The 18,021-nt window shown below is 44.0% G+C and overlaps 1 protein-coding gene across 5 annotated transcripts in view; it reads left to right on the top strand.

Moving 5' to 3' along the window:
- Positions 1–326: 326 nt before the first annotated feature.
- APBA1 (amyloid beta precursor protein binding family A member 1) overlaps positions 327–18,021 on the top strand; it is a 232,264-nt gene continuing 214,569 nt past the window's right edge. Inside the window, exon 1 of one of the 5 annotated variants that reach the window (XM_067039552.1) lies at positions 327–398. The gene's annotated coding sequence lies outside the window, so the exon portion shown is untranslated. Of the gene's footprint in view, positions 399–852; positions 1,038–18,021 lie in introns of those variants that run through there. The other 4 variants (XM_067039554.1, XM_067039551.1, XM_059072721.2 and 1 more) reach the window with 4 other exon arrangements.

Raw genomic sequence — 18,021 nt, 5'->3', positions numbered from 1 at the left:
CGCCTGCCACCTGGTCCCTGCTGCAAAGGTCCCCTCCCTTACTCCCTTCCAGGCATATTTGGGGCTGATGCCCTAAACCAAGTTCAAATACACTCCCGGCATCATAATCCAGAGGCTTCCTGCTCTTCCCGCAGGACTGGGCAGTTCCCCTCAAGGGCTGCAAACGCAGCCCAAAACCCAGCAGCTCTCTCCCTAGCGGCGAAAACGCAGAACTGCAGCGCGCTCCAGAGACACCGGCAACCCCATTTTCTTAGGGGGCCTTGTGCGCCTGCCTGGCCTCGCAGTGCAGGCAGCATTCAAGGAGCCGGAGAAGCAGGAAACCTCGGTAGTAACTCAGGAAAAGGAACACCCCTCAGGAGCCGACGCGGCGGCCAGGCTTCGTGGTCCCGAGAGCCGAGGTTGGCCACAGCTGCTGCTGAGGAAGCCGGGGACCCCTTTGGGCTTCTACCGAGGAGGGTGGAGGTCCCGCAGCCGCATTTCCCGCTCCGTGCGCTGGGCCGGGAGCCGGAGGGGATCCGGGGAGCTCCAGTGGGGCCCGCGCACCCCAGGACGCACCCACCCGAGTTGGGGCGCGACGCGCTGTGAAAGGGAGTAGCACCCCTCACGCCCACCCGCGCCGGGACAGCGGAGCTTCAGGGGCGGTGCATGGAAGACTCCGCCCCGCGGCTTCGGGCTCGCGCACCGCGCGTGCGCGCAGGTGGGCGTGGGAGGCGAGGGCGCTCCTAGCACGCGGCGTGCGCGCGCGCTCCCTTCGGCGCCCTCCCTCGCCAGCCCGCCGGCTCAGCCCAGGCGCGCGTCACTAGGGGTGGGGAGAAGGGGGTGGGGCCGCGGGACCGGAGGGGCCCGAGCGCCGGCTGCGGAGCCGGCGGAGCTGGGCGAGGGCGGCTGCGGTCGCGGCGGCGGTGGCGGCGGCGGGAGAAGATGGTGGCGCTGGAGGTAGGAGCGGCTGGAGTGGAGCTTTATTCCCAGCCTTGGCACCAACGCTGTCGTTAGCGCCGCCTGCTCCCGCGGGCCCGCGGACCCAGCTGTCAGGCAAGGTACCACCGCCAGGGACTGGTGGGTGAATGCGGGGTCCCCGGTGCTGATGCTGCCCCCGATGGAGACCCGGTCCTCGCCGAAGGGCGCCCCTGGGCGCCTGCAAAGAACAATAGTGCGGATGAGAGGGGACAGCCGGCGACATCCAGGGGGCAATGACTTGAGCCATCGAGCTACCGGGGCGGGAGAAGGGGGCGCTGAGGGTAGGTGGTGTCCGGTGCGCTCTGAGATGCGGTGCTTTGGGGGCAGCGGCGGGCCTGATGACAGTCATGGCAGGAGTGTGTGTGTGTGTGTGTGTGTGTGTGTGTGTGTGTGTGTGTGTGTGTAAAAGGTAGAGCCGAAGGGATGGGGGTGGCGTACGATGTTGGGGGAAGGTGTTGGGAGATGACATTTCCAGGAATCCCCGCTAGGATCCCTCAGCTCTCGGCTGACTTCTCCGGGAGAAAGAGTGTGGTGATGGCAACGATGAAGTGGGCAGGATGCACTTGGTGTCTGAGTGTGGAGGGAGGCATTGGGGTGGTGCGGATTTGTAAAATCCCATGTGTGTGAATCTGTGTATGTGTGTATACTCGTGTGATTGCATACTGCTCTCCAAACCCGGAGATCTGCGGGTGCCCTGACTTGCTGCCACCCGTTGACTGTAGGACAGTGTTCGTTATTTCGACCCTGGAACTCTGAGCACAGTTTCGGTTCTGCTCCTGCCGCGTGGATGCCTGGGTGTAGGGATTCTCACTTCTCTTTGCTTCCCCTCACTTCCCCCTTTTTTTCACATGTCTCTTGACATGGGGATGTGGAAGTGTGCATGTGGCTTTGGGCACATGGCAGGGAAACAGGATAATGGTTACCCTTTCTGGGTTTGCTGGCATCCAGGTTTTGAAGGGAGCTTCCATCCTGTGACATTTCTCCTCTCCTCAGCCCCTGTTCTGTAAGGGTCTTAGATGCCCTGACTCTGCAGTTTCTATTGTTTATCTCTTGTCTGACCTGAAAGAGAAGGGTCTTTAATGGTCACAACCTTCTCTCTGTCCCCACAACTTTGTCAACTAGACCTTCTTCCACATTTAAATACTGGTATTCTTCTCGCTGAAGAATATGGTCTTTTTTGTGGGTTCTTGTAGAATGAACTCTGGAGGTGTTTATAAGAGATGGGGGGTAGTATTTAAAAAGAAGAAAAAGATCATACTGAGAAATGTTTGGTATCCCCCCACCTCCAGCCTTGGTCAGCGTCACACAGGCAGGGCTTTTTCCTTAGGAAAAGGGATACTTTATTTCTATTGCTGGTGACATCCACCCATCCAGCCTTCACAGTGAAGAGGTGGTACCATGTATTATTCGGGAACTGAAATCCCCAGACCCATGGTGATGGGGTCCCAGGTCACTGTGTCTGCTTTTCTAGCCAATGTAGCCTGCTAGTAGGGAATTTGGAAAATGTCAAGCTGGCAATAAGTCACCCAGTGGGAGCCAGGACATAGAATTGCATCCAAAGTCTATAGCTGTTTAATTGTTTCTGTGTGATAAAGATAGGCTTGTGTGGGGTTGGGCAGAGAGAGATAGGAAGGGAGATAACATATTCATATGTGAGCCCACTGCAGTTTGACTCCTCAGCTCCTGTATTTCTCCTGCGGTATTTATAGGAATGAATGCACATTTACACTTAATATCTTGATACTTCTTTATTAAAATGTTGTGAGACTATATTAACCTGCTTAGAACCTATTTTAATCGTAACACCTTAGATTGTACTGCATTGCTGTCAGAATCCAAACTGGTTGCCTCGGTCCTCTTGAAGAGCCTGTAGCAGTCATAGCTACACAAGTAAGTATACAACACGTTGGCATCAGACGTTCTTTCTCTTTTAAAAAATTTTGTTTTGTTTTGTTTTGCAGAGGTTGCATTGAAAATAATAGAACCAGGGCTGTCCATATATGTTTTTTTTCTTCTCTTAATTAATGATGATCCGTGGACCAGGTTTTCTTGGAGCTGTGAGCATTAAAGTAAATTTCCTCATGTCCTTCAAGTCAAGCTTTCTAAAATTTTAATATGAGGTTGTTGGATCGCATCCAAGGTTTAAGGATAGATTTATAAAAGTGAATTTGGAATCTTAGTTCTTTACTCTCATATTAGTTCTGCCAGTTTCTTTCTGAGAAAAGTACTTTGGAATGTAAAAGGCATTCTAAGAGGTTTTAGCTTTTTTAAAAAAAAGTTGTCGTCTTTATATTTGCAAGTAAAATACGGAGATATCAATGTCTTACAAGGAAGTTTAAGAATGTTAGCAATTATCTAGGTAAATCAACTGTTTAGAAAAAGAATAATTATACAACAGCACAATTGATGACTCAGGAATTAGTGATTTCCTTTCTAACGTAACTGTGATGATTTTTAAAATGCAATGCCCAGCTTTCTAAAGATTGGACTATTAAGGTTAATGATACAATTTGAATCCTATAATTCAGTCTGGTAAACAGTTGTACCTTGTGCTGTAGCCTGCAGCAAGTAATTTGTTTTACATGCATGCGTCTTCTTCACTTAAAGGGGCATTAATTCTTTTCTTTTCCACTATTGGGTCTTTTAAAGAAGTTTGTTTTTCAGAAGACTTGGGAATAAAAGACGTCTGAAAATTGACCTTTGGGGCCAAAAGGAATAAACTATGGTACCGTGGGGGAGGTGGGACTTACATCCTGCAAGGAAAAAGTAATTGTTACAGTTGAGAGAATTTCAAGCACTAAAATCCAAAGTTAACCCTTTGGGTCACAATGATTAATTTACAAACGTTTGTTAGTTGCCTACTACATCTCAGGCAGTGTATACCTTTGGATAGGGTTTGGGAAATGTTACGGGGGCTGGAGATTTGAAGGATAAGGAAACTTAGATCCTGCCCAGAGGAAGTTCATGGCCAGGAAGGAGAGACAGGGCATGCATGTAACAAACTACAAGAATGGTGGAAAATGGTTAAGTGCTGAAAAAGCTATACACCTGTAGAGCTGTAGGAGTTCACAGGATACAACAATGACTTCAGAAGGAAGAATCAAGAAAGATTTCTTGGAAGAGGGAACCTTTGAGCTGAGATTTACATAGGTGGAGTTTGGGCTGCCGGGGAAGGAAGGGCATACTCGGGGGAGGAACAGCGTAGCAAAGGTGGAAATTGTGTGCCCATGCGGGAACAGAATGGTGCACTTAAAAATTCTTTCTCAGTAAAAATGGGGGAAAAAGAAGAATGATGTGCTTTGGCTGGAGCGTAGGAGATGCCCAGAGATGAAGTGAGAGGTAAGGTAAGAAAGAGAGGGTCACTCAAAGCTGTGGGGCAACTTTTATGTGGATTGTATTCAGTAACTGCCAGGGAGCCTTGGAAGGTTTCTGAGGAGGAAGGTTGACAGGACCAGAACTGTGCTTCAGGGTGCTAATCTTGAAGCATTGTGTTGGATGTATGAAATGAGGAAAGAATGGCAGTAGCTAGACCAGAGAGACTCTATTGTCAAATTAGGGGGAAGAGGAAATGAGACAGTGGGAGTGAAGGGGAGAGGGCAGACTCAAGAGACAAGGCACAAGAATAACCTGAACACTGAGCAGGGAAGTCAGAGGTCATTGTCAGGCTCAGCTGAGAGAATGCTTGGTCATTGTCAAGAAGGAGCTTCAGAGGAGGATGAGGAAGAGGGGAAAAAAGAAGTTTCATTTTGGGCCTGACAGGTTTGTCCAAATGAAGGGACTACAGTACAGGGGTAGGTCTTGGAGAGAGGTTAGAGCTACAAAGAGAGATTTGTAAGTCATCTACTTAGGAGCAATTTTAATGTCTCAGGAATGGCCAATAAAGAAAATGGAGCAAGAAGAGGCAAAGGCTAAGGGTAGGATCCTTGGGGGATGTCTGTGGGTTGGAGAGGAAAAGAGAAAAAAGCAGATATGAACAGTGTTAAACAAGGGGCAGTTGGAGGAATGTGGTGGCAGTAGTGTGGTGTCAGGGAGGCTGGGAAAGGTGAGGGGAGCACCGTCGTTCCTATAGCATGGCACAAGGGCATGAAGGTACAGTGAAGGAAGAGCCATTGGATTTGACTCCTGGCATTCCTTGATTATCTTGAGGCAGGTAGAAGTGTAGCCAGGCTGTGAGGGGTTAAAGAGGAGAGGGTGATGCACATGGAAGAAGTGAGGGCAGACTTCCTTTTTAATAAGTGGGGTGAAGGAGAGAGAGTTTACTACATCAAAGGTAGGGTGTAGTATAGGGAAAGTAAGTTTTTAGTATAAGAAGACCTGAGCCTACTTTATAAGTGGAGGAGAAGAAACCATTGAAGGGAAAAGAGATCAAAAATGTAAGGGAGAGGCGAAACTGATGGGACAGAATCTTTTAAAAGATGGGACTCTTCAAAGGAGGGACTCTTTTGAGACAGAAGCATGGGAACTTTGCAGTAGCAAGAAAGGAATTTGACTATAGTCTTCTAAGTCAAGTCAGAGAGAGGAGGGCAGGTTGAGGTCATGGGTAGAATAATAAAGACTTGGACTAAGTGCTGTGGAAATGTAGTGGTGAGTCAATCAGGGGTGAATAAAAGATTATCACCAACTTTGAGGGCCTCCTGTGTTTGGAGAGCATGAATTTGTGGTGGAACCAGTTAGCCCTATGTAATTAGTTTGACAACCACTATTGTAATTTTTGTTATTAAAATTAATAACATTAATTGTTAAATACAGTGGTTCCTCCTTCCCTTAAACTCAATTGAAAAGAGAAAAATGTTTGCCTTTAAAATTAGCTGAATAAAAGACTCCACCTGAAGTATTTCCTGTGACTATTTTCTCTCAGGGATTGCCGACTTCAATAAATAATGGGGGGGCTTCCCTGGTGGCGCAGTGGTTAAGAGCCCGCCTGCCAATGCAGGGAACACGGGTTCGTGCCCCGATCCGGGAAGATCCCACATGCCGCGTAGCGGCTGGGCCTGTGAGCCATGGCCGCCGAGCCTGCGCGTCCAGAGCCTGTGCCCCGCAACGGGAGAGGCCACAGCAGTGAGAGGCCCACGTACCACAAATAAATAAATAAATAAATAAATAAATAATGGGGGAAAATGTAAGTGTTTTTAAAAAGATGAACTTTCCCTATCTGTAATGGCAGAATGTTGCAAAAGAAAAATCAAGTATAGCACTTCACCCAACACCATGGCCATCATAAGCACACAATAAGTATTTTTTGCATGAATACATGAATAGGTTATTTTTTTTAGTAAAGTAGGTACAGTATCTAAGATCTAAAAGTTCAGGATTTCTTTCCTATTTACACTGTGGACATTGAATGAGTTGCATTCCATGGCCTGTTCAAGTCTATGACAAAATTAAAACTTTTATTTATTCATACCTGCTATACACATTGAAGCTTTACAAAAGTTTTTTTCACAAAATAATTTTGTACCCTTTAGACCCTTGACTTATATGGTCATGTCATGATTCCAGACAAGTATATAGAAATTCGACTGTGGTGAGTGATGATTTTGAGGTTCTAATGATGAAATCATTTATTCATTCCTTCAACAAATGTTCACTGAGCACCTTCGCTCTTCCATTCACTATTCTTGGTGCAAGGGGTACAGCAGGGGCAGAAAGTCCCTACTGCCACCGACCTTTTAGAGGGAGGAGATAAAACATAAATAAAAACATATATAATATGTCAGGTGGCAGTGCATGCTATGAAGAAGAAAGCAAGCAAGGAATAGAGTGTGGTGATGTAGGGGTTGCTGTTATTTTATATGGAGTGATCAGGAAAGGCCTTGAGCAGAGAGAGCTTAAAGAGCTGAAAGAGTGAGCCATGCAGGTATTTGAGGGCAGGGCCTTCTAGGCAGAGAATGTCAAGAGCAAAGGGCCTGAGATGGGAACATGCTTGGCATGATCAAGGAAGCCTCACCGGTTTCCTTGCTTCGCCTGGCCATGTAGTGTCACACATGATACCTGGAGCGGTCACTTAGGGACCCTGCAATGTGATGCCTTGCGTTTAGGTATTGAATCAGTTGCCCGTAAGGCTGTATCACACGTACCATGTTTGGGCTGACCTGTGGGTGAGTCAGTGCTGAGTTTATAAAAAGTTAGATGTTCTCAATCACACGTTCGAGTTAGAAAACTTGAAGAGCGGCTGTGTCTGAGTAGTGATGAAATACTAGTCAGCTGGAAGTAGTCCCTCTCTTGGAACTGCCCATCACTTTTCTGTGGCCTGAATCTTCTTCAGTGATAGGGTTCCTTTTCTTCTTCCATCTTTCATGTCTCATTCTCAAGCCTAAGGTCTTTGAAACTAGAACTATATTTTGTTCATCTGGGCATACCCTGCAACCCATAGAAAAACTCTTTGCATTAGTAAGGGATCATCAAATATTTATTGAAAGGAATGGATGAGATATTTCCAAAGATCTATTCAGTTGTAAAGAATGAGGGTAAAGCTCTTTTACCTTGATCCCTGCAGACACCTGTTTTTCAAAGAGGGCACAAAATCACCACATGACGCTAAGTAGTTTATGCAGGGCCTGAGACAAGGACTTGGGTCCAAGTAGTCTATCTGGGAGGTGATCCCAAGAAGCACATGTGAAAGAATGGAGAAAATGAGACAGGGAAGGAAGGAAAACCAGTAAGAAAAGAGGCAGATTAGTGAGCAGATTAACATTGTGGGCAATGGAGACTCTGTTCTTTATGATTGTCCACCAAGCAGTGGGGAAACTGGGATTTTATCCACAATTTAATACTGGGGGCATTAAGTCCCCAGCACTTTAGTGCTGCCAGTATTAGCCTGAGCAAGCTTTGGAGGCACCAGAGAAAGCCGTTGGGTAGCTAAGCAGAGAGGAAAAGTGGGCTAGAGGCGGGAAGCTGTCAGTGTGCAGGGGAACTGTCCGTCAGAGCTACAGGTGAACTCCCAGGTGGGCTGAGGGGACAGAACAGCAACAGCCTCTGTTGCACATGGCACAGGGATATCATAGGGAATTTTTAACAGATAAGAATTTGTTTGATAGCAGTTACTGGTATTTTATTTTAGGGATTTTAATGTATTGTAACAGCTCCCTACTCTTCAGGTTCACTCACAAGCCAGCTATTGACAATCCTCAATTATCTGGGATGGAGATTACCACATATGCCCATGTATAAGGTACCCTTGATTATGAGGTGGTCCCCAATTTTCCAACGAGGTGGTTTTTTAAATGGCTTACATCAACTTGAATAAGCACGTTTTAGGGATGTAAATAAAGGATGAAATATGGACTTATATTTATTAATCTACTTGCATATATTTTAACTCACATTATATAAAATTAGTAATTTTAAAATATGACATTCTTTGGGGCTTCCCTGATGGCACAGTGGTTAAGAATCTGCCTGCCAATGCAGGGTATACGCATTCAAGCCCTGGTCCAGGAAGATCCCACATGCCGCGGAGCAACTAAGCCCATGTGCCACGACTACTGAGCCTGTGCTCTAGAGCCTGAGAGCCACAACTACTGAGCCCGCGTGCCTAGAGCCCATGCTCCGCAACAAGAAAAACCACTACAATGAAAAGCCCGTGCACCACAACGAAGAGTAGCCCCTGCTTATCCTAACTAGAGAAAGCCTATGCACCAACCCAGCCAAAAATAAATAAAATAAAATAAAAACATGACACTCTTCTACTTTTGCACTTCACAAAATCATTTCTTCAAATGCTTTGACTTCAGAGTCTTTTTCATCATTAGGCCACTTTCAGCATATTCATTTCTATCTAACTCATTTGAAATGTAGTATCTCTTGAATTTCCATATGATGTTGCCCCATACACTTAATTCTAAGCCCCGTGTGCCCATTCACATAGCGTAAGAACAATTGTTTTTTCCCTTTCTTCCTATAGGCGTATATTCCTGCTCTCCACAACCCAGCACTTCTGCATGACTTGTAGGACATCCAATACAGGCAGTTGTGAAGGAGTATATTCTTAAATTGGTGTTAAAATCTTGGCCCCCTTCGTTCATTCATTCATCTGTTCTATTTCAATGCTATGAGCTTCGTAAGCATCCCTATCTAGTATTGATTGCAGTTGTTTCTGGCTGTCTTCTCCAAATAGTTCTCAAGTAACCTCTGAAACATACATCTCCTTTTCATAAAAGCTTTAGTCTTACCAGGTAAATGTTTTTGACATGGTTTCTCCCTTTAAAATCAGTTGCCATCACCTCCAGTATTATTGAATTGCTTGATTTCAGTTCCTGTTATCTTGGAGATAATAGGTTTTTTGCTTTTTGGCATTCAGAAGAGAGTGATTGAGGGACTGCCTCTTAGGATGGGAGACTTCATATGGAGTTAAATACAAGGTGACTTTCTCTTTTCCGAAATCTAATTTTGGGGAAACTAGGAATCTCATCTTATTTTGTATACTCCAAGTAATCATGGGGGTTGTTCAAGTATAGTGGTGGTAAAAGCCATCCCTGCCCACTGTTTCCTTTCTAGCCTCCTCCTCTTCTGCTCCATGGTGGATTAATTAGTGTGAAAAATACTTCAGTGATTTTCCTTCATGAAGAAGGTGATCAGCCATCATTCTGAACAATGTAAACATTTATGTTTCTGACTTTTGATAAATTCTGTATCTCAAGATCAATTCTGTATTAATTGACAGGCACACTTTATTTTAGAGAAGAGGTATACATGACAAGGCGTGCATAAATCCTTTATCCTGTAAATTGTAGCATATCTTAAATGCAAAGGAAGAGCTTATCATTTAAAGAAATTCCACTTATCAGGAATAATAATTACCCTCTCATGTGGCTATTCAATGAATTAGGATTTTTATGCGGGATTTATCTACATGGATCACACTCTACTTCAGTGCCTTTAAACTTGTTTGACGACGATCTCTAGTGAGAATACCATTTACATCATAGCCTAGCAACATAGATGAGTGTGTGTAAACACACACATACACAAACATATAACTGAAACAAAAGATTCACTTAACAATACTTGTCCTTTATTGTGTGTAATGCACTTGGATATTTTCTGTTCTATTCTATATGGTTGTCAACCCAGTAAACTGATATCAGCTCTAATGGGTCCTGACAAGTGGTTTAAGAAACAGTGTTCTGTTGTATTACATCCATCAGAAGAGTGCTTATTTCCTTATAGTATGAAATAATTTAACATCAGAGAGTTTTTAAAATTTGTTTCAAATTATTAGCATATTTGGATATTTGGTAGTATGAGTGTAGGAGGTCACAGTAATACTAAAGGGAAATTTACTTTTGAGTAGATGTTTTATTTCCCAAAGAAGAAATTATTAGTGTGGAAAGTGGAGCAAGATGAATGGATTGGTTCTTAAATCTAGCGGCTTTCCTAGGCTGTATGAACCATGCTCCCTCCGGCCCTGGGTCCCAACTGCATTGCTGCACTGATCATCACTCATGGGTCTGGTTAATCTCTCCTCATGGTTCTTTCCTGCCCTTCTCCCTTCCTGCCTCTCTCCCAAACCACTGCCCCAAACCCCAGGAGTTCTAGATGTTCAGATCAATTACTTAATTCTCAATTTCAACCTAACATTTCTTCCTAGATGTAAAACTAGATTTTACACCCACTTCTCTTCCAAATAGCTTGAAAGTACAAGAGTCTTTTTTTCCTGAGCTAATACCTGGAGGGTTTTTTTTCCTAAAGGAGCTAGAATTTGTTCTACAGGTGGAATGTTTCCATAGTGTTGGGTGATATGAAAGTCTAACCTAGTCTGATGTTCAGGTGTGATTGCACTCTTTATGGCTCTCCTGTTGTCTAGTGGAAGGACATGTCAATTCCTGTTTTCAAAGCCCAGTAGGCTCCCCATCCAGTGAATGAAAGCAGGTTAACATCATAGCTACGAAGTGCCAGGTGTTGTGCTAAGCACTATACATACACAGTTAACTCATTTGCTTCTCACACTGACCTCACTTACTCTTCATAACGGTATCAGGAGAGGACTTATGTTACCGATAGGACTTGAGTCTCTCAGAGGTTCTCTCAGTGGCTAAAGGGCAGGGCCAGAGAGACTCACCTTGGGTCCAGGGATGGGAGCAGGCCGTGACAGCTCCTGTCTCCTTTGTCCTGGGGCCCAGCAGAAGCCCTCCACACCAGCTCCCCAGCTGGACTCCCTTGTTTATGGTGCCCTTGTCCCATCTTGGATGTCGTGTATATGTAGCTGTTGCACCAGCATCTCTCCAATCTCTGCACCCTGGGGTAGAAAGGCTCAAGACATATGTAATGTGGTACTGTCACTGATTAGCTACCAACATAGAACAAGTCTCTAGATTGGGCTGAGCCTCAGCTTCCCCAGTGGTACAAGGGGGGAATGATGAAACCTGCCCTTCTCTTCTCATCCCCCAAAGGACCACTGGGAGAGTCACATGGGCTATCAAGGGCTATAGGAAAGTAAGGTAGATGTGTCACTTCCCTCATAATGACCTTGAGCAGAAGTGACATCTCCCTCCTCTAGGCTAGGGGTTGGCAAACTGTTTCTGCATATGGCCAGATAGTAAATAGGTTCTGAGGGGCCACACGGTCTCTGTCACAACTTCTCAGCTCTGCTATTGTGGTGCAAATTCAGTGGTGGGCAATGTGTAAAGCAATGAGCAGGGCGGTGCTCCAATAAAGCTTTATTTCTGGATGCTGAAATTTGAATTTCGTATCACTTTCACTTGTCACAAAATTTTGATTCCTCCCTTGATTTTTTTCCAGCCATCTAAAAATGTAAAACCACTCCCAACTCCCAGGCACTGGGCCAGATATGTTGCATGGAACTTAGCTTGCTTACTCCTGGTGTACACGTTCACAGCACTTTGTACCACTTGTTAGTGAGCAACTCCAGTTCACTGTGGACTGCAGCAATGCGTGCTCACTCTATTCCATCCCTCTCTTGTCCTTCCAAAATATACACCCACCCACTGACATTTTTTCATCTCCTTTAGCACTGGGAAGGCTAATAGCACGTAGATACTCTGCACACATATACACACATATATAGTATATGCTGAATACATATTTGTTGAGTATATGATTTATATGATAAGAACATCTGCTACTTTTCTATGTATCTTAGTTTTCCATCTTTAAAAGGAATTCTGTCTATTTTCTAGTAAACCTTAGGGAATGATTAAGTTAACATTTTGTAATTAAATTTAAGGGCTTTAAGAATCATGTTTTCTCCCCCTGCTATTAACCAAAAAAGGAAAAGAATGTCAGGGAAGAAAGAAGGGGAAAGCAAACAGACAAAACAAAACCAACATTTCAGCATAAAAAGGGCTTATTAGAGAATAACTGAAGTGGCCAAACATTTAGCTTTGGTCCCTGGGGCTTTCTGTCACTGTAGGAGCTCTGGAGGCTGACGTGCTTTATGTCTCAGCTGCCAGCAGCCCTGCTTTTTGCTGTGCTTTCCCAAAAATTTAACTCAGGGGCCAGAACTCTGCATTTGGCTATACATAAAGATAGAATGATATAATGTATTTTATCTTTTCATCTGTATTTTCTCAACAGGTATCAAGGAGTCACATCTCTTAAGAGCAAAGCCTTGAACACAACTCCTGTTTTATTTCTTAGTAGGTATATAGGCTCAAGAGTGGCAGTATTAGGAAATATATAAATCTAAAATTTTCTTCTCAAAGTAAGATGGACAGAAACTGGATGGTGGAATTACAGCATGCATGTGTGTTATTTTTCCAAATAGTCTGTGATGAAGATATTACTCTGTGTTCTGTCATGAGGAAATTAAATATATGTGTGTGTGCGTGTGTGTGTATTTAAGGAGGGGGAAGGAATATGCTAGATAATTGGAACCAAAATCATTAATAGTATTAAAATTTTTTAAGGAAAAAAACAGGTCAGCTTTCAAATAAGCACTTACCTTTTTTAGTCTACCAAAACATATTAACCTGGAGAAAAGATCCATGGCTGGTGTAAAAGAAATTATCAAGTGTGCTTTAGACTTGGTGTAAATTGTTACTGCTCTAGTAGTTGCTGTCTAGCCTTGACGACAGAATGTTAATCCAGTGTTAGAAGTGCATATTACATTTAAGTCGTGTGAGGTATTTGAAGCCTGCTTGGGGAAGAATGGAGCCTGAGGCGCTCAGGATTTTGTTCCCTATTCTGTCTGAGCTGCTCCCGGTGAGACACAACATACCACTTACTGGCAGTGCAAAGACTGTTTTCAAAATTACTCTCGGTGGATAGAGGCAGGGGGGCGAGGGAGGGGGGCAGGCTTACCTGAGAACTGCAAGGTGGGGGGGTGGTAATCTGTCTGCAGTTTCTTGTGTGGCATGAGGCTCCCCTTGATGAAGTAGAGACTGTGCTTATGAAGGTGGATGATTAAGGTTTTGTTCATTATGTTATCTGCACAGTGAATCTTACCTTTTCTTCTTTTACTGAGTAAATTTTTTCCTTTCTTACAGCCCCCTCCTCCTTCTTTCTTCCACTTGGGGAATTACAGTGGGCTCATTTACATCTCATGGCTTATTTGGATGCTCCCTTCCATGCCAGAGGTTTTCAGCTAATGTCTGGTCATCATGGATTGTCCATTCATATTAAGGCTGTGACACCAAAGATGGCCAGGCATCTGTATTAGTTGGCAGGATTTGTAAACGTCTTAGGTTGGGCTCCCCAGAACAGACACTGAAAAGAGGGTTGGTGTGTGCAGGCACTGCTTTATTAAAGAGATGCTCCCAGAGGAGACTGCGAAGGGAGGGGAGAGGCAGTCAAACAGGGTGTGATCTCAAAGGCACAAGGGTGGGGAAGCTCTGGTATGATGTGGCCTCAGGACTGTCCCCATCAGTCAGTGAGGTTGGCAGTACAGACTCCATATCTGTCAGTCATTGGGTAAAGGCCCTGGGCGTGAGGGGGTACTGTGTGGAGGGGGACATACATTCTCAGGTATTTCTGGTTCTCTGTTTGAAAAAGCAAAGCTAGTGCAGTCCTCCCCAAAAGAGTCATAGGTGCTGGCTGTTGACTGGGTGGGGATTTGGATGTTACACCAACATTGTCCACCACCAGACCAGTGGCTTCTCCTTGGAGTGGTCGGCCAGGGAGCCAATTCAGCTGCTTCCCTGGGAATCCCCAAATACCAGTCTTTTTCCTGAGAAGTGGCTGCTGCCTTCTGGTTATATGTGTGTGTCACATCGAGCAGAGGGCTGGGATCCAACTGTCTGGTTACAGTGAATCGCCTGTTTCCATAGCCTTCTGTACCTCCATCCTTTGCCAGGCCTGTATCCCTGGGGTTCTACAGTCTAGTCACTTGCAGAGAAATGTGTTAAAATCTCGTTTGTAGATATTCTCTCTCCTATTCTTTTTGTGGCTTTATGGCTTTTCTCTGCCTTTATACTCATTTAAGTGGGATCTTGAGAGGAAAAGGATAAAAATGTACACAGTCAAGTTGTCACCTTTAACCAGGAGCCACTCAAAATAAAAGCTAAAGTAGAATTGTGGGCTGAAAAATGTATCTGAATATATATACACATATCTACATATGTACATATATATGCTTAAACATTTATATTCCTGCAACTCCATGGAAGTACACTAATAGTTGGGAATTAGCCAATCTTAGTATCACCTAGCAAAGTGGTATATTAGCGAAAAGGAATAGTTAACAATCTGTTACAATCACTAGCTGGGTACTGTGCGTCAATGGTTGTTGTTGCTATCTTTGGGCTAAGCAAGAGGACTTCTGGCTTCCCCAATATTTTTGTATAGTACCACCAGACGTGGTAAACTGCAGATGTCAGCATGAACCCTGGTTCCCATGTTATCACATCAGAGTTCATCTTGGCAGTTAACTAGTAAACAGAAACCTAAGTACTAATAACTTTGACAGGCTCCAAAACACTGTCATGTTATTTAGGGAATCTTGAATTAAAGAAACTGCCCTCTGTGTAGAATAGGTTTATGGAACACGGGTTAGGTTCAGTAGGGTGCACATAGCCACCCTCCCCCGTTCTTCTTACATGGCTCCTTCAGGTCCACTTAACAGACTTGTTTTCTCTTCCCTGTTGGAATCCAGTCTTAGACAGGACCTTTCGATTTCCCTCTCTTGAGTGGTGAAAAGTTAAATCCAGTCTACTGGTCACATAATATAGTCCAGTGTAATAATAAAAATTCCAAACTCCTGCGTCATTCCTGACTTTTAAAAATTGCACGGTAACCTGAACAGAGTATAGAAATCTCAAGTGTATAGTTTGTTGAATTTTCATGTATCTTAAAACCCATGTAACGGGCTTCCCTGGTGGCGCAGTGGTTGAGAATCCGCCTGCCGATTCAGGGGACACGGGTTCGTGCCCCGGTCCGGGAAGATCCCACATGCCACGGAGCGGCTGGACCCGTGAGCCATGGCCGCTGAGCCTGCGCGTCCGGAGCCTGTGCTCCGCAACGGGAGAGGCCACAACAGTGAGAGGCCCACGACTACACACACACACAAAAAAAAAAACCCCATATAACTAGCAGTTAGATGAGACACAGAACACATCCTAACCCTCCCACTCGCCCCCCAAGCTCCGTCTTGGCCCTTCCCAGTTAATATCAACCAGCACCCCAAAGGTAACCACTAATTTGATCTCTATCACCATAGAGCATTTTGCCCGTTTTTAACTTCATATACGTGGAATCATAGAGTATGTAACGTTTTGTGTCTGACTTTTTTGTTCAATACTCTTTTCAAGATTCATCTATGTTGTCGAATGTATCAGTAGTTCATTCCTTTTTATTGCTGTTTGGTAATCCATTGTGTGATTATACTGAGTTTATTTTCCATTCTTCTGTTGAAGGACAGTTGGGTTGTCTCACTGTGAACATCCTTGAACGTTTATTTTGGCGCACATAAGCACTCATTTCTATAGGAGTGGAATGGCTGAGTCATAGAACAGGTGTACGTTTAGGTTTTGCGCTATCCCCCAGAGGTTTTCCAAAGTGGTTGGACCCATTTACTGCCCCAACAGTGGCCTATGAGAGCTGCAGTTAGTCTCCATCCTCGTCAGCATGTGGTTTCACACCGTTCATTTAGTTCTAGCAGTGCTGGTAGGTGTGTAGTGGTGTTAAACACATAGAGTGTTCAACTTCACCTCCTCCAGCTCAAGCAGGCTGCTTCTGTGGAGCCCACAGGAAACACATGTCGCTGTTCCACTGGCAGTACAAGTGCCTTTTGCTGCAAACACAACCCCCTCTCCCTTTGCCCTGCCGGTTCTGACTAGCTTTTTGATTTATCGTAGCCAGAGTCAAATAACAACACCTGGGTGCCCAAACTCCAGAGGGCCTACATCAAGCTCCCGGAGTTTTTCTTGAAGCCTCTTTGCTTGGTGTGTTAGTCTGCTAGGGCTACCATAACAGACTACCACAGACTGAGCAGCTTGTCCAACAGAAATCAACTTTCTCACCGTTCTGGAGGCTGGAAGTCGAAGATCAAGGTGTTGGCAGGCCTTTCTCTTTGGCTTGCAGACAGCCACCTAGTCTCTGTGTCTTTACATGGTCCTTTACTCATGTGTGCACATACTTTATGTCTCTTCCTTTTCCTAAAAGGACATCAGCCCTGTTGGATTAGGGCCCCAACCTTATGACCTCATTTAACTTTACCTCTTTAACGGCCCTCTCTCCAAATACAGTCACAATGGGGGTTGACCCTTCAACGTGTCGGGGCAGGGGGCACACAATTCAGTCCATAACACTTGGTTTGGTGTGTACGTGGGAAGAGTTCTCTGGCAACTCTGCAACAACACATGAAGTACTCACGTGGCAGTCAGTTTTGTTCAATCAGAGTACAATTGGTCATGATTTAAATTACTAGTCGGGAAGATTTTTTTTTTTTAATAATAGGAGTAAAACACATACAGTAAAGTACAAAAAGTATGTACATCTTTAGTGTACAGTTTGAGGAATTTTCCATATGTATAAACCTATGTAACCACCATCCAAATCAGGTGTAGAACATTGCCAGCACCCCATCGATTCCCCCAGCCTCTACCTGTTCCCCCTTTCCCAGAGGTAAGCACTGTTGTGACTTCTATCATCATTTATCAGGTTTGATGATTCTTGAACTTCATATAAAAAGAATCACATATGTACTTCTTTTTCCTACAGATTCTTTTACTTGGCATAATATCTATGAGCTACATGCATGTTATTACAGGCATCAGTGGTTCATTCTTCTCATTGCTGTATAGTGTTCAGTTGTATAAATACACAATGATTTGTTCATCTGTTCTGCTGATGGACATCTGAGTTATTTGCAGTTTTTGGCTATATGAACAAAGCTGCTATGAACATTCTTGTATATGTCTTTCTGTCTTTTTTCCTGTTTCTTGGATATGTATTTAGAGTGGAATTCCTTGATGATAAGGATTGGCGTGTGTCTAGTTGGAAACATTTTAATCATTTGTTTTTGTAAATACCTTTCTGTTTGATGTCTTAACATAGCCTCTTCATAACTCAAGGATAGATGTAGGTATACATGCTCTGCTTTAAGGCAGAGATGTGTTTTGTTGATTTTTTTTCTGATTACTTTTATTGTCTAACTCAGTTAACAGAATGTGATTTTGTTACTTTATATATCAAAGGTAAATGAGGCATATGCTTGTGAATTCTCTGGATATCGAACAGGTTATTCATACATATTTGAGGAATGTTTTTGTCACACTCTGTTAAGAAGTCAACAACCATCCACTAACACATTTTGTTTGCTTTATCTGAATCAACAAGTTTATGCATTCAGAATACTTTCATTAAAAATAGTTTTATGCACAACAAAACAAGCCAGTGAATACTTTAATTTTTAACATCTTAGTTTTAAACATTAATTGAGCCCCATTCGAACCAAATTATATTCGTTTTCGCTAGAATACTGTAAGGCAGCTTTAAAAAACACCTAGTAGTAATAAAAGGGAAAATATTTACATATTGTCACATAAGACACTGTTGAATAACATAAAACACTGCTCAAAGCACTTAATATGCATTAACTCATTTAATTCTCACAACAACACTAGAAAGTCTGCTATCATTATACACCTCATTTTATAGATGAGGACA

This window comes from Kogia breviceps, chromosome 8 (genome assembly GCF_026419965.1).
Source record: "Kogia breviceps isolate mKogBre1 chromosome 8, mKogBre1 haplotype 1, whole genome shotgun sequence".
Taxonomy (NCBI): Eukaryota; Metazoa; Chordata; class Mammalia; order Artiodactyla; family Physeteridae; genus Kogia; species Kogia breviceps.
The sequence above is the reverse complement of the archived record's forward strand: the minus strand, read 5'-3'. Positions and strand labels throughout refer to the sequence as shown.